Source organism: Zalophus californianus, chromosome 2 (genome assembly GCF_009762305.2).
Source record: "Zalophus californianus isolate mZalCal1 chromosome 2, mZalCal1.pri.v2, whole genome shotgun sequence".
Classification (NCBI taxonomy): Eukaryota; Metazoa; Chordata; class Mammalia; order Carnivora; family Otariidae; genus Zalophus; species Zalophus californianus.
This window is the reverse complement of record NC_045596.1, coordinates 159,664,634-159,679,499: the sequence shown is the minus strand read 5'-3', so window position 1 is coordinate 159,679,499 and position 14,866 is coordinate 159,664,634. Positions and strand designations below refer to the sequence as shown.

The 14,866-nt window shown below is 48.4% G+C and overlaps 1 long non-coding RNA gene across 1 annotated transcript; it reads right to left on the bottom strand.

Annotated features, from left to right (window-relative positions):
- Positions 1 to 4,964: 4,964 nt before the first annotated feature.
- Positions 4,965 to 13,336, bottom strand: LOC113924203. The gene is made up of 3 exons (XR_003520582.1): positions 13,295 to 13,336; positions 8,557 to 8,717; positions 4,965 to 5,204 (listed from the first exon to the last, which is right to left on the bottom strand). It is a non-coding gene; the product is annotated as an uncharacterized LOC113924203 (long non-coding RNA).
- Between the last annotated feature and the right edge of the window lie 1,530 nt (positions 13,337 to 14,866).

Genomic DNA, 14,866 nt, shown 5'->3' with positions numbered 1-14,866 from the left:
TCATTTTTAGAATATCTATTTGGCTTCTTTTCAAATATCTCTGGTCTATTTTTATAATTTCATGATTTGTTTTTTAACATACTTTTATTTAATTCCAAGGATGTATTAAACATCCTAGCTTTAAATTCTCTGTCTGCTAATTCCAATATCTGCAGTCTCTGTGGTTCTGATTTTGTAGTCGGTTGTTTCTGCTGACTCTTGCTAATAGTGGTTTGTGAACCCATGTGTTTATTGATTTTTTCATTGTGAGTTCATGTTCCTAAGATCTTTATCTGAGGGAATTCTCCAGCCCTACATTTAGAGTTCTTCTCCAGAGAGTGTTTATATTTGTTTCTTCCAAATGCCTACAGGCACTACTAACCTGGGACTACTTAAAACTAAATTTTCAGAATACAGTTTTTTAGGTCACATGTAATAGAAATTCAGACACCTAGTCTACATGATGGAGAGTTTGTGGATAAGAGTTCTCAGGGGAAATATGTTCTTTTACTCCATAACACCCAGAGCCTAAGGGCATATTTTCTCATCGTCTCCCTTTGTGGGGTGCATAAGGTTTTAGGTCACCCACTGAGGGACCCCAGCTTTATGTATGGGTATTCCCACTTTGTTTAGACCCCAGTCCCTTTCTCTTATTTCCTGCATGTGTAATCTAAAAGGACACATGCCCACTCCAGAGCTTAGATTAATTCAGACTTTCTTACACCTGGTCTCTGAAGAAATCCCTTGCTTTCCAGCCAGCTCATTCATGCATTTGAGACACTTTTTAAATCCAGCATGTTTAGATAAGCTATACTAAGGTGAGTTCTTCTACACATCTTTTCTCCATTCTTGCCCTCCACAGACTTCATGTGCCAGGTTTCTTAACACATAAACCTAACACATAGTTTTCACACATAAACAAAAAAAGGTTAATATCCTTTCTAGGGTGCTATGGAGGGTCACAGGACCTATGTGCACCCAAGTTACCCACAGTCCTGAAATTCCTACCATCAGAGACATTCTTCTTTGGATCCAGACACTAATATCCAGAAGGGCTACAGAAATTGGGGTTTCCTGGGTGGAATGACATCTGAACCATTGATACCTGTTCACCCAGCAGACATTAGCTAGCTCTTACTAGCCAGACCTCCACACAATATTTAGGTTAGGGAAGATAAGGAGAAGGCAGGAAGGCTTTGGAGCCTAATGCAGTGCCTAGACAGCAAGTAGGGGTGGGAGATTAAGGACAGAGACACATGTTAGTGTTTCAGGTGGGAGGCTGGATGGCTAGCGGGTAGCCTGAGTTCTCCTAGAGAAACTGAGAGTAGACTGGGGAAATCAGCAACAAGAGATAAGTTAGATGCTAAATATAAACCATGGGGGTCTTTACTAACTTGCTAAAACCCAGCCCTAACCGTAGGAGAAATACAAATGAAAGAAATGAGTATTTGCCTGTTGCATATTTCAGCCATAGAATTAACTAGTCTGATTCAATCAGATGAGGAAGCAGAGCCCAGACAGGTAATGATGTTTGTTTAAGATGACGACACTATGAGAGCTTAAGCCTGGATCTTCAGATTCCTAATTCCTAATTTTTACCTCCCCCAACATATCCCATGGTGTGTTCTATACAACTAGTTCCAGAAGGCACTGTAAGGGCTACATGAGGAGAGAGGTCAATAGCCAGATATGATCAGCAGACACTGAGGAGGACAGTGTTAGATACATTTCAGAGGATGTTTTTTCTTCGAAGGATTTTTTAATCCCTTTTAATATGCAACTCTGTTCTGTGATGCTCAAAGACAAAGGTGGAGAATATAGAGTTTCCTAAACTTATTTGACTATGGAGTTGGTTTTTTAATTGAACATCCCAAGGGATTAATGTTCAGCAGAAAGCAATTTGGAAGATGTTAAGCTATGTCATACTGCTCTTTGAATTCTGTAACTCTTCCACAATGTTGGGTGAATTCACAACAACAAGCATTTATTAAGTACAGGCCATGTGCCCAGCACTGTGCCGAAGCAACAGAGGATATCAGGATGAACAAGGTTCCCAGCACCAGGATACTTATATTGTCCTAACAACATTCAGATACATGTAAAATTAATTGTAATCCTGCACAGAATATGGTAAGTTGCTTTTGAAAATTACAACAGTGTTTTGGGGGCTGAGAGTTTACAAACATCACAAGTGGAAAGAATCTTCAAATCACTTCATCACTTGGATGTCTGACAGATACCTAAAGGGAACTTCTCCAAAACTGAGCTTCTAATATCCCTCCCAACCACTTTCTTTCATGGTCTTCCCGTCTTGGTCAATGACATCTTTCAATTTGCTCAGGCAAAAAACTACATAACACCCCTTGACCATTCTCTTACCACCACACCTCACAACTAATCCTTCAGCAAATTTTGTTGGCATTCAGAATGCGAACACTCACCACCACACAGGCCTAAGCTATCATCATGCCTCACCTAGATTACCGCCATAGTGTAGTCTCCTCGCTTCCACCTTTGCACCCATATGTCTTTCTGCAACACTGCAGCAGGTATCATCCCTTCAAAACCCACGTCAGCTCCTGTGGTCCCTTGGCTCAAACCATTAGAGTGGCCAGCCATTTACCCAGTGGAAGCACAAACACTTAACGATGACCTGTGAGGTCATAAATGATTTGGCCCTATTATCTCTTCGGCTTCCTATTACTGGCCTCCCCCTGAATCTGTTATTTTAGGCACCTTGGCCCCTTCACACTTCCTTCGACTCTCTAGCTACATTCTTACTTCTGCACCATTGTGTGAACTGTTTCCTCTCCCTGGGCCCTTGTTCAGTCAGATGCTCATATGTTCTTTCTGTGCACCCCCTTCAAGTCAGTATTTAAATGCCATCTTCCAGTAAAAGAACACCTGTTTCAAATTGTAATCTCCACCTGATCCCTAGCATTCCTTTCCCAGCTTTGTTTTTCCTCATTTATCTAATTATTCATTTGTTTATTTCCTCACTAGAATATAGGCTTCATGAGAGCAAAGATCTTCATATATTTTGTCTCCTATTGCTTCCTTAGAACAAAAAGCAGTGCCTCACACATAGGAGATCAACGAATACTTGTTGAGTGAAAAATGAACAAAACATATTGTCGGTGTTGAGAGAGAGCCCTAATGAAGGATGTGGTATTTGGGAAGAGTCTTGGAAGAAGATGCTGAGGGACAGGAATACTGACAAAGCTCTCAGAACAATTGCATCCTGGTCCAATTTGGCCAGTGCCCAGTATCTCTATCTTGGGCAAGTTACAGCCTTCCTCACCTGGGCTTTGCTTGGTCATGGATTTCAGGCTGGGACTTGCAGAGCCCTGAAGTTCCTGAGAGAGGCTTCTGGGTCTGGAGAAAAGAAGGAGCACATGGTACCACCTCATTTCCTCCAGAGCAGCTTTGCTCTTCTATTTTGGACATTTAGTGTTCTGCACAAAATCTCCTTTGAAAGAGTTGCACTGCTAAAAATGAAAGGCTTAAAAACCATTGCCCTTGGCGATCTCTGAGGCACCTGACCCTTCTGGGACATGGGGAGACCGTGTGGACAACCCAGGCCAAAGGATGAGGGTGGTGAAAGCCACCTTGCCTGAAGGGGAGCCCTTTGGATCAATCTAATCCAAAGTGGGCGGGGTGAGGCCACACCTACAGTAAGAAGCCTCTGTCCCGAATCCAGAATTCTGGCATGGCCAGCTGATCTCCCCAAAAGCCAGTGTGGGAGACCTGCAAAGCCAATATTCCACAATCTAGTTTAGTGGGTGAAGAATGGAGCAGACAGCCAAGCTTGGGGAATCAGCAGGTGTCAAAATTCAGTCCGTGCAACTTTCTGGATAAATTCAGAGCCCAGGATTCCAGCCTCACACTAATTAAATCATAAGAGAAAATGATAGAGTGAAGAAAGAAGACACTGGAGTAGCTGAAAGCTGCTGAAAGTCTGTGCTAATGATAGCTGATTCTACAACAACATGAATGCCTTCGGTTAACAGGAGAAATGTGCTGAAGCAAAGGCTTTTGTCAGGCCAAACACATCTGTGAATAATTGAACAATATTCATGTCCAAGAGTCAGCAATTTATCACCAGCTTGGCCTCTACTTTTAGAAGGAGTGAATAACTTTTTGAGTGAGGAGATTAAAAACATGTACATACAACACACACTCGCGCGCATGCACACACACACACACACACACACACACACACACACACTACTTTTTTTGCAAAAGAAAAGTTCAGAATCCAAAAAGGCTTGTATGTGACAATTTGAAATCATTCGAATGTTATCTTTGCTGGACTCAGAATCAGATGCAACTAACTTGAACGCACTCCGCCCCGGTCCGCTGGGTCCTGCCCCATGCACCCCCCGGGGTCCTCGGGCTCCTGGGTCACTGCACAGGCCCTGGAAGGCTCTTCTTGTGGTGAGGAGCTGTCAGGCATGCCCCCTGCACCTCACGCCTCACAGAGGGCCGCTCTCTCCCCAGCCCTGAGGCGGCCAGAAGAGCTTTAGGAGCCAGGCTGTGAAAATCAAATCGGTAACAAGAGAGGAAGCCAGGGGTCAAAGCAGAGAACCTTAAAGATAGGCAAAAGCACACGGAGGAGCCAGCACTGGCTGGTAAGAAGCCCAGGACCAGGAGAAGGACAGTGACTTGCAGAGCGGTCAGCAGCTTGACTTCCTCGCGCATTCCAGACAAAGGGACTCATGCACTCTCTGCAAGCCGGGATGCCCACACACGAGAGGCTGGGAAGCATCAAGAGGAATGGAATTGCTGACCTCCTGAGCACTGCAGTCCCCCTCATCCATGGGGAGTACGTTTCAAGACCCCGGCAGAGGCCCAAATCCACGACAGTCCTGCACTCTGTATACTGCTGTTTCCCATCTGCCTAATAAAGTTTAATCCATAAATTAGGTACCATAGGAGACTAACAATTCATAATACAATTGAACAATTATAACAGTATACTGTGATAAAGTTATGTGAATGCGGTTGCTCCTTCTCCCAAAGATCTTCTTGGACTGTACGCGCCCTTCTCGTGATGCCAGACATGATCAGATGCCTCAGGGATGAGACGAGGGAAGGGAGAGGAATGGCGCAGGTGCTGTGACTTGTAGCAGGTGCCGTGACTCCGCGGCAGGCGCCTCCCGACTCCCTGACGATACACCCAAAGGAGGATCACTTGCTTCAAGACCTCAGCTGACGGTGAGTACCTGAAGGTGAAGAAAGCAAAACCATGAAGATGGGGGGCCTCCCATACCCTGCGGAGCCCTAGCAGCAGGCTGTGTGGTCCATGGGCAACTGGGTCCTGTAGCAAGGCTTGCACCGAGGCTCCGGCTCCAGAGCCGGGGAGAAAAAAAGGCAGCCCACTCTCTGTAGGTTTGCATGTATGTCTACGTGTGCGCATGTGTGCTTCTAGTGTGTGCCTGTGTACACCTGGATGTATTGTATGCGTGTGTGTCTATGTGTGCGCATGTGTGCTTCTATGTGTGTGCCTGTGTATGCCTGTGTGTATTGTATGCATGTGCTTTTAGTGTGTGCCTGTGTACGCCTGTATGTATTGTATGTGTGTGCGTGTCTACGTGTGCGCATGTGTGCTTCTGTGTGTGCCTGTGTACGCCTTATGTATTGTCTGCATGTGTGTCTACGTGTGTGCGTGTGTGCTTCTAGTGTGTGCCTGTGTACGCCTGTATGTGCTGTATGCGTGTGTGTCTACGTGTGCGCATGTGGGCTTCTAGTGTGTGCCTGTGTACGCCTGTATGTATTGTATGTGTGTGCACGTCTACATGTGCATGTGTGCTTCTATGTGTGTGCCTGTGTACGCCTGTGTGTATTGTATGAATGTGCTTTTAGTTTGTACATGTGTATGCCTGTATGTATTGTATGTGTGTGCGTGTCTACGTGTGCACATGTGTGCTTCTGTGTGTGCCTGCATACGCCTGTATGTGTTGTGTGTGTGTCTACATGTGTGCATGTGTACGCCTGTATGTATTGTATGTGTGTGCACATCTATGTGTGCACGTGTGTGCTTCTAGTGTGTGCATGTGTACGCCTTATGTATTGTATGTGTGTGTGCATCTATGTGTGTGCATGTGTGCTTGTATGTGTGTGCCTGTGTACGCCTGTATGTATTGTATGCATGTGCTTCTAGTGTGTGCATGTGTACACCTGTATGTATTGTATGTGTGTGCGTGTCTACGTGTGTGCATGTGTGCTTCTGTGTGTGCCTGTGTACGCCTGTATGTATTGTATGTGTGTGTGCATCTATGTGTATGCATGTGTGCTTGTATGTGTGTGCCTGTGTACGCCTGTATGTATTGTATGCATGTGCTTCTAGTGTGTGCATGTGTACACCTGTATGTATTGTATGTGTGTGCGTGTCTACGTGTGTGCATGTGTGCTTCTGTGTGTGCCTGTGTACGCCTGTATGTATTGTATGTGTGTGCGTATCTACATGTGCACATGTGTGCTTGTATGTGTGTGCCTGTGTACACCTGTATGTATTGTATGCATGTGCTTCTAGTGTGTGCATGTGTACGCCTGTATGTATTGTATGTGTGTGTGTCTATGTGTGTGCATGTGTGCTTCTAGTGTGGCCTGTGTACGCCAGTGTGTATTGTATGCGTGTGTGTCTACGTGTGCGCATGTGTGCTTCTAGTGTGTGCCTGTGTATGCCAGTGTGTATTGTATGCTTATGTGTCTATGTGTGCATGTGTGCTTCTAGTGTGTCCTGGGTACACCTGTATGTATTGTATGCATGTGTGTCTATGTGTGTGCATGTGTGCTTCTAGTGTGTGCATGTGTACGCCTGTATGTATTGTATGCGTATGTCTACGTGTGCGCATGTGTGCTTCTAGTGTGTGCCTGTGTACGCCTGTATGTATTGTATGCATGTGTGTCTACGTGTGTGTATGTGTGCTTCTAGTGTGGCCTGTGTACACCTGGATGTATTGTATGCATGTGTGTCTAGGTGTGCGCATGTGTGCTTCTAGTGTGTGCCTGTGTACACCTGTATGTATTGTATGTGTGTGTATGTGTGTGTGTTTAAACATGTGTGCATATGTATGTAAATGCCTGTTTTGTCTGTGTGTACGTGTGTGGGTATGTGTTCGTGTGTGTTTGTACATGTGTGTGCATAGGCATGTGTATGCATGTGTGCTCATGTGTATGTGTGGTGCATGCATATACATGTGTGTATGTACGTATGTATTCATATCTTTGGTCATTTCTCTCAGAAGGTCAGAGACAACTAAATCAGACCTCAGGAGGCAGAAACTACCTTCCTCCAAGAGTGATTCTGAGCAAAGGACAAGGGATTGATCTCTGTGATTGCCCATCTTTGCCATTTGGAGGTTGGAAGCCACCACAAGCAGAGCCTTCTCTCATGTCACTCTCCTGCCTGGCCCTGCCCTCCCTGACCACCGACTTATAGCCAATTTCCTTCCAGATGCACACCGGGGCCATCCTCATACCCAGCCACTAATGAAGCTCCACTTCACCTGGAGGGCAGGATGAGAGGCCAGGAGGAGGGGCTGAGCTCCAAATGGGAGCTCTGTGATGGGAGAAAAGTGAAGTTGGCAGTGGCTTGCTTTAAAAATGAATCCCAGGTGGGGGTGGCTCAGTCAGTTGAGCAGCCGCCTCTTCATTTCAGTTCAGGTCATGATCTCAGGGTCGTGAGACTGAGCCCTGCATTGTGCCCTGTATGGGGCTCTGCACTCAGTAGGGAGTCTGCTTGAGATTCTTTCCCCCTCCCTCTCCCTCTGCCCCCCACTTGCACTCTCTCTCTCTCTCTCTCTAAAATAAATAAGTAAACAAAATCTTTTAAAAAAGTGAATCCCAGGAGGGCATAAGTTGTGACTGGAAGGACCCTGAAGCCCCCCAAATCCTTCATTTAAATGTTGCATCCCTGAGCCCAACCCCAGCCCCAGGACTTTCTGCTGCTCTATAAGAAAGGCACTAACATTAGTGGGTTTCCCAGCCTCAACACCTCAACAACTCCATGCCATGGCAAAATCAAATTAAAATAAAGAATTCGTCTCGAACACTGTATGGTCTTAGACAAGTCATGCTTTTTTTCTGGGTCTTTAGTTCCCCAGCCACAAAATGGGACAAACAGTTCACAAGGTTTCTGCCAGTGTTTGCACTCTCCCCCTCTCTAAACCGTCAGTAGATGATGACAGGTGCACATGGAGGAGCCAAGCCCTATGCTCCATCCACCGCCCCGCCTGCCCCATCTCAGCTGATGGGCAGCTTTCTGAACAGTCAGCCAGGAACAGCCTCAGGTCAGCAGGCTTGGGTCTCTCTCCTAGGCCTTCTTTGAGGCCACTTTCTCCCCCAACCCAGCTGTTCAATTCACCAAACTGTGGCCAGCACTGCATCATTTAGGGCAGAGGCAAGTGACATAAACTGTGATGGAAAGGAGAAAAATAGAATCTATTACCATCCCCACCTGCGAAGTCTGAGGATTGACTAGCTTCCTGCCTGGACTCATCCAGGGGCTTCAGTAATGTTACCAGGACCCTGTTCATCATCTGTCACCCTCCCCTTCCCTTGCTCAGGGCTTACCAGCACAGAGGCTCTTCCGTCCAGGGGGCTATTTGGTCGCTACAGCCCCTCTGTTCTTACTGGCTCAATTCCAGGAGCACAAACAGGGTTTCTCTTCAGGGAGCTTCCACAAAGGCCCTAGATTGGAGCTGAGCAGATCAGTCGAGGTCAGGAGTCCAGCCCTGTGAGAGCGGAGACAGGGGATGTGGCAAAGTTTGGGTAGAGGTGGATGCTGTGCTTCCTGGTACCTCGGGAGAGCTGGGAACCCAGTGTAAACAAGCAACTGCTAAAGGGAGAGATGGAGCCTGTTATTCTGGGATTTTAGTAATGCACCTTTGCATCAACATAAAGTGAAATACCCCCCTCCACTTTCTCTCCCTTCTTTGCCCCATCAGGGGAAGGTGTCATAGCTACAAAATGAGGCTTGGAAAATGAGAGCTCTACTTGATTAGTGCTGGAGAAGGTAGGTCCGAGTCTCTCAGGAAGAAACGTGGGAGTCGGCACACACAGCATCACCAAAGAGCACACATGCGCGTACACGTGCGTGTGCACGCACACGCACACACACTGCCGAGTACATGCTGCCCAGAAGGGCTCACCTACAGGAGCACTGCCATTGCTCATCACTATTCATACTGCAACCAGATGGTGTGCCTCTGACCTGGGACGCCTGGATCCCAGGAGCACCACACTAAAGGCTTCACTGCCCACCCTCCACCTTCTGGTTCCCCCGTCCTTCAACACTGTCCCTCAGAGCCTTCCCTCCTACCCCCAGGCAGGGCCGCTCTATCTCCTCCAAAGCCATCTGCAACTGCCCGCTGAGTGAATCAGAACATCAGACGCCTCCTCTTTGCCCAGAAATCTCAATTTGTTTTCCTGCTGAACATTACAGTTTGTAAATAACATAAAATAAATATATGTTGTTGTTTTTTTACACTTAATACCATGACAACTGAAGAAAGCTGGAAATGGCAGTCTACACCAGGCAGGTGGTTTACATTTGGAAAGGCAGGGGGAAAAGCAGAACACACACTGCGGCAAGTCAATGGCAAGGCTAGAGAGGGGTCATGGTCACTCCCCACTGCCGGCCCTGCCGGCCCAGGGCTCCTCCTTACCACCTCAGCTCAGATCCCCCAAAATGGAGTCTCAGACCTTCTGCCAACAGAATGTCAGCAGACAGATTGGATGGATGGCATCCTTGTCCCTTCCTCACAGGCCAACACACACAAATTCTCTTTCCCCCATCTCCGCCCCTCCCTCTATCCCCGCTCAAACCATGGTCTTGATATTTCCGCTCTTCCTGCCTAAAATGCCCTGTCTCCTTTACCCTTTTGAATCCTATCCCTCCATAAACACCCAGATCCAGTGCCACTTTCCACAAGAAGTTTCCTCTGCCCTCCCAAGCCTGGGAGAGCTTTTATCTTCAGAACACCAGCTGCACCTCCTGTGTGTAGCACTCACACAAGCCTCACCGTGTTGGTTCTCCCAGGACTGGAATGTGGCAGGTAGGAATCAGGAGAGCCTAGACAGGCCACATGTAGTCCCACCAGCTGGGTTTGAATATTGGCTCTGCCATTTGATAGCTTTGCACACTTGGGCAACTTACTTAACCTCATTGTGTCTCAGTCTCCTCAACTGTAAAATGCTGAGGATGATACATTATTACCCAGCTGCTCAGGTTGCTACAAGGATTCAATGAGTGACCGCCTGTCAGGCACTCAGAACAGCACCTGGCATGTAAAATAGTTAGCATGTCCCCCGCAACGCATGCTCAATACACGTTTGTTGAATGAGCATCTGCTGTATACTTGGGAAAACAGCTTTAAGAAGCCAGGGACATGAGTTTTGCTGTGGTGTGCAGGCCCTTGCAGACCCAGGCCCAACTGAACCGGCCTCGCTCCCCTTCCCCTTGAGGACCTGTGCATCTTCCTTTCTGCCTCGTAGGCCCACTGCCTCTGGGAGAAAGGATGGTCCTCACGATATTCATTTTATACGTTGTTTTCTCTATGTACACCTGGGCTATCCCATCTCAAGCCCACAGAATGGCAAATGCACTTTTAAAAATGAGCAGGCTATCTGTGGAAACAATATTCATGACATTCAGTAGGGAAGGCAGGAGGTAAATGATGAAATTAAAGATATTCATGGCGGGAGGCAAAGAGTAGAGAAAGCATGGAGCATTGCACACACGCTGTGGCCGGGCTCGCGGGCCGGGTCTGCCTGAGCTCTCCAGCATGGACACATTGCAGGGGATCAGGCACAGAGGCCATCCAGGGGGGCAGACAGACGCACAGGACACATGAAGTGAGGGAAGAGGGCAAGCAGGGACAGGAAAAAAGGAGAAGTAAGCAGTAATTTTCAGGCAGAAATTTGTGTTTCAGATTAAGGGTCAGAAGGGAAGAAACTTCCTCCTTCTTTCTCTTCCCTACAATTAGGTCTTGATAAGATAGAGTCGCGTTACCACTTGAGTGTGGGAAAGGAGATGGTGGGCAGCTAACTGGGAAGCAATGAACCTGAGTTCCTATGCGATTGTTACGAAGACTAAATGAGTTGTGATATTTAAAACACCCAGAGTACATGGTCCGTTTTAGTTCCATGTTCTCATCAGCATCATTATTGCTGCCACTTATAAAGCTGACACTCGTCCACCCTGGAAAGCCAGCACCAGTGTGGGGGATGCAGGTGAGCAGAGAGAGCCCCCGCCCCATGATGCTGGAAGATGGAGATGGGTCCATCACTGGACAGGTGAGGTGGGAAGTAGGAGCTGGAGCAGGGGGCCCCTAACTCTGCCGAGGCCAGAACATGTGAGTCAGTCTTGGGGGGTCATTGTGCTTCTTCTATGCCCCCCAGGGCTGGGCTGGATGAGTCCTGCGACTCCCGGCTGCAGCATCCTGTGCCACTCAGACCTGCAGGGGACACACACGGCCCCGGGGGGGCAACACACTGCAGCCCCCCCATTGGCTGGGCTTCACACTCAAAGCCAGTCTGAGCTGCCCTCGACCTTGGGCGAGGCTTCCGCTTATGAAGATCGCTTTAGAACCTCTGCCTTCAAATTGTTTCTCAGGTTCAATCAACTTTCACATTCATAATACAACAGAGATCTACAGGGCCACTGAACAGAAAGCGTCTGTGGCTTTTCATTTCCTGGCATGATTAGGGGGATAATCACGGTGCCTGGAAAAATAATAAAGCCGGAGTCTGATGTGGGATCAAAGCAGAGGGTCCGGCCACACACGCAGGCCTGGAGCCGCTGTGACACTCGGGCCCAAGCCTTCCCCAACGGCTGGGGAGGGGAGAGCCCTCGCATCCAGCCCGCAGTAGCCTGCTCAGCATCAGCACCAACTGCACGGCCGGGAAAATCCGCGTCGGCCCTCGGGCCCCCATACTGGGGAGGCAGAGAGCTGAGCCCTGGCTCCAGGGGAAATGCAGGCACATCTCCTGAAAAGGGTCGAGGAAGTGGCCATGGGAGCTGCTGACTGTCACATGCCCCTCACAACTGCCCCTGCTGCCAGGAGCAGCCACCCCCGCCCCAGGCAGCCGGGGGCACACATGGCTAATGGGTGCCGGGAAGGGGGGCTCAGTCTGGCCACACCAAAGCGTTCTTTTTTATTTTATTTCTAGTTTCAGATGTAGTGTTCAGTGATTCATCAGCTGTGTATAACACCCAGTGCTCATCCCATCACGTGCCCTCCTCAATGCCCATCCCCCAGCGACCCCATCCTCCCACCACCTCCCCTCCAGCGACCCTCTGTTTGTTTCCTAGAGTCAAGAGTCTCTCATGGATTTTCTCCCTCTCTGATGACTTCCCATTCCGTTTTCCCTCCCTTCCCCTGTGATCCTCTGTGCTGTTTCTTATATTCCACGTATGAGTGAAGGAAACAAACCCAGGGGTGTGAGACAGCAAGCTCAGGAATGGAACCAAAATAAAAGGCGGCTGTCAGCTCTGACCCTACCGGCCAAGAGCCTGTGTCAGACCTCCGTGTCCCCATCTGCCCGATGGAAGGAGCGAGGGGTCCCAGCCCTGCCTCCAGGAGGTCCAGCAGGAGAGGAGGCAGAGACAAAGGTGAACTATTCCTCCTGAAGGGCTGCTGGGGCTCCCCCTAAAGGCCTCCAGCTGGGCGGGCCAGGCGAGGGGCTCGCAGAAGGAGGAACTGGGAGGGTAGAGCTCCTAGGCAGACGCGAGCAGCTCATTTGGCCCCTGAGGCACTGCACTGGACCTTGCAGGTGTAGGAGACCCCTGGAGGCCCTGCAGGGAGGGGCCCCTGTGAAAAACACAGAGTCTGCTCCAAGCCCTGAGGGGAGCACTGGGGCTGCAGTCCAGTCCCTGCTTTGCCCTGACACCAAGCCACTCCCCACGTGTCACTGTGCAAGTAAGAGCCCAGCACAGTGCCAGCCGCACTAGCTTGCCAGGTAGGAGTTTCCTCTCTCCTCCCTTCTCTGGGCCTCAGGACTTGCAGTTTTAAAATGAAGGGATTATACCTTTCTGTGTCTGAGCCCCTCCAGAATGTTCATCCTAAGGTTCACCGAGGAAAGTGGTATTCTCAAAGGGCAGAACTATGAGCTTTTTATTGCAATTACATGTTTCTCATCCCCAGTGTGATTTCAATGAGTGGAAGGATTTTGTTTTATTTATCTCGATACTGCCAACACTTAGAACGTCATCTGGTAACCATAGTACAAAAGGGCTACAGTCCGGATTAATGGATGAGTACCCCCTGTATGCCAGGACTTAAAAAGCTACCACCAAGTCAAAACTCACCCAGATTCATACTGCATGCTGGACATCCCTTCAAAATACACAAACAAGAAAGGATGTGGGATTGGAACCTGGAACCTGGAACCTGGAACCTGGAAGCCTGGCTTCCAGCCCCAGCAGAGTAACAACTTTCTAGATAAAGCATATATGGGAGTGTACACTGAAATCTCCTCCCCTCCTATCAGGAGAGAAATCTGGAGATCAGAGAAAAACTTCGCACATGATGCATTTCCACCCCAGATGGCCCAGAGTTCATACAAGAATATTCTGTAACGAAAACCGAGCCAGGATGAAAGGAGAATGTGCCTCGAGCAAAACAAGGTCAAGGTTGTTATTTCTCAAGGATGAGGTACACATTAGCTGGTTTTCTCCTAGCTCAGAGGGAGAAGTCCTCATGTAGCCTAGATCAGGGGGTCTATCAAGAGGATTTATTTTCAAGTTCCCTTGGCCTTCAGGAATCCCCTGAGATGCAGGTCTGAAGCCGAAGCTGCTGAGGCTTCTCTCTGGTTTCTGCCACCTACTCTCCTTCTAAAGTAAGCAAAGGCTGAGCCATGGGAGACCCGCTGGTGTTTGCCAGAGCCTAGGATAGCAGCGCATGCAAGACACAGGGTTTGGGGCTGGGATCTGGTTGGTGGTGGTTGGTAAAGGTGGGAGTTGGTGGGGCAGAAGGCCAGGACCCAGATGGGGAGGGCTTAAAAAGAGGATGTTTGAGGAATAGAAGAAGACCCTAAAATAGGGGTGGCTGGGGAAAAGAAGAGCCTGCTGGGACAAGGATGTTTTTATGAGAAAATCCCACCCTTTATGAAATAAGGGAGCAAGTTATATTATAAAGCCTACTATCATAAAATAACTGCTTGGATTTCCACTGGAGGCCAGGGTGCACCCTGCTTGGGGAGGCCAGATGGGACAGAATTTGGACAGGAGTAGCCTGCTCCAGGTCATCTGATGGACACAGGCCTGACCCATTGCTGATCTCCAGGCAGAAGGTGTTCTTACAAACAGTCCTCCCAGCCAAGAAGGGAGGGGTCCTAAAAGGGCCTTCACTGTACGTTTCTTCCTTTATAAACTGTGGATAAGTAACACAATCCACGCACACCAAGTGTAGGGTGCATGTGATTAAGGTACAGGGAAGAACTTTATAAACACAAAGGCACTAACAAATAATTGGAAAAACCATACAACATACTAACCACCTGTCCTCTGTCTGTGCCCACCAGAAGAGAGCACTCTGTGATGCTAGCACCCACTTAGCACAGACCTGCATATAGAGATCAATCATGCCTTCTGTGCATAGCTTTGACTGTGGTTTTGCACCCTGCCCTAGGTTTTGTGGAGAAACAGAAGTCTGAGAAACCCAGTTCTCGAAGAGTATTGGTGTTCCCTTATTCTATTCTCCATTAACATCCTCTCCCTTCTGGCTCCCAAATTACCCCCAGATAGGGACTGTGTAGAAGACCCAGCTATGTTAAGGCCCATATTAGTCAGCTAGAGCTGCCATAACTAAGTGCCACAGACAGGGGGCTTCCCCAGCAGAGATTTATTCTCACAGTTCTGGAGGCTAAAAGTCTAAAATCA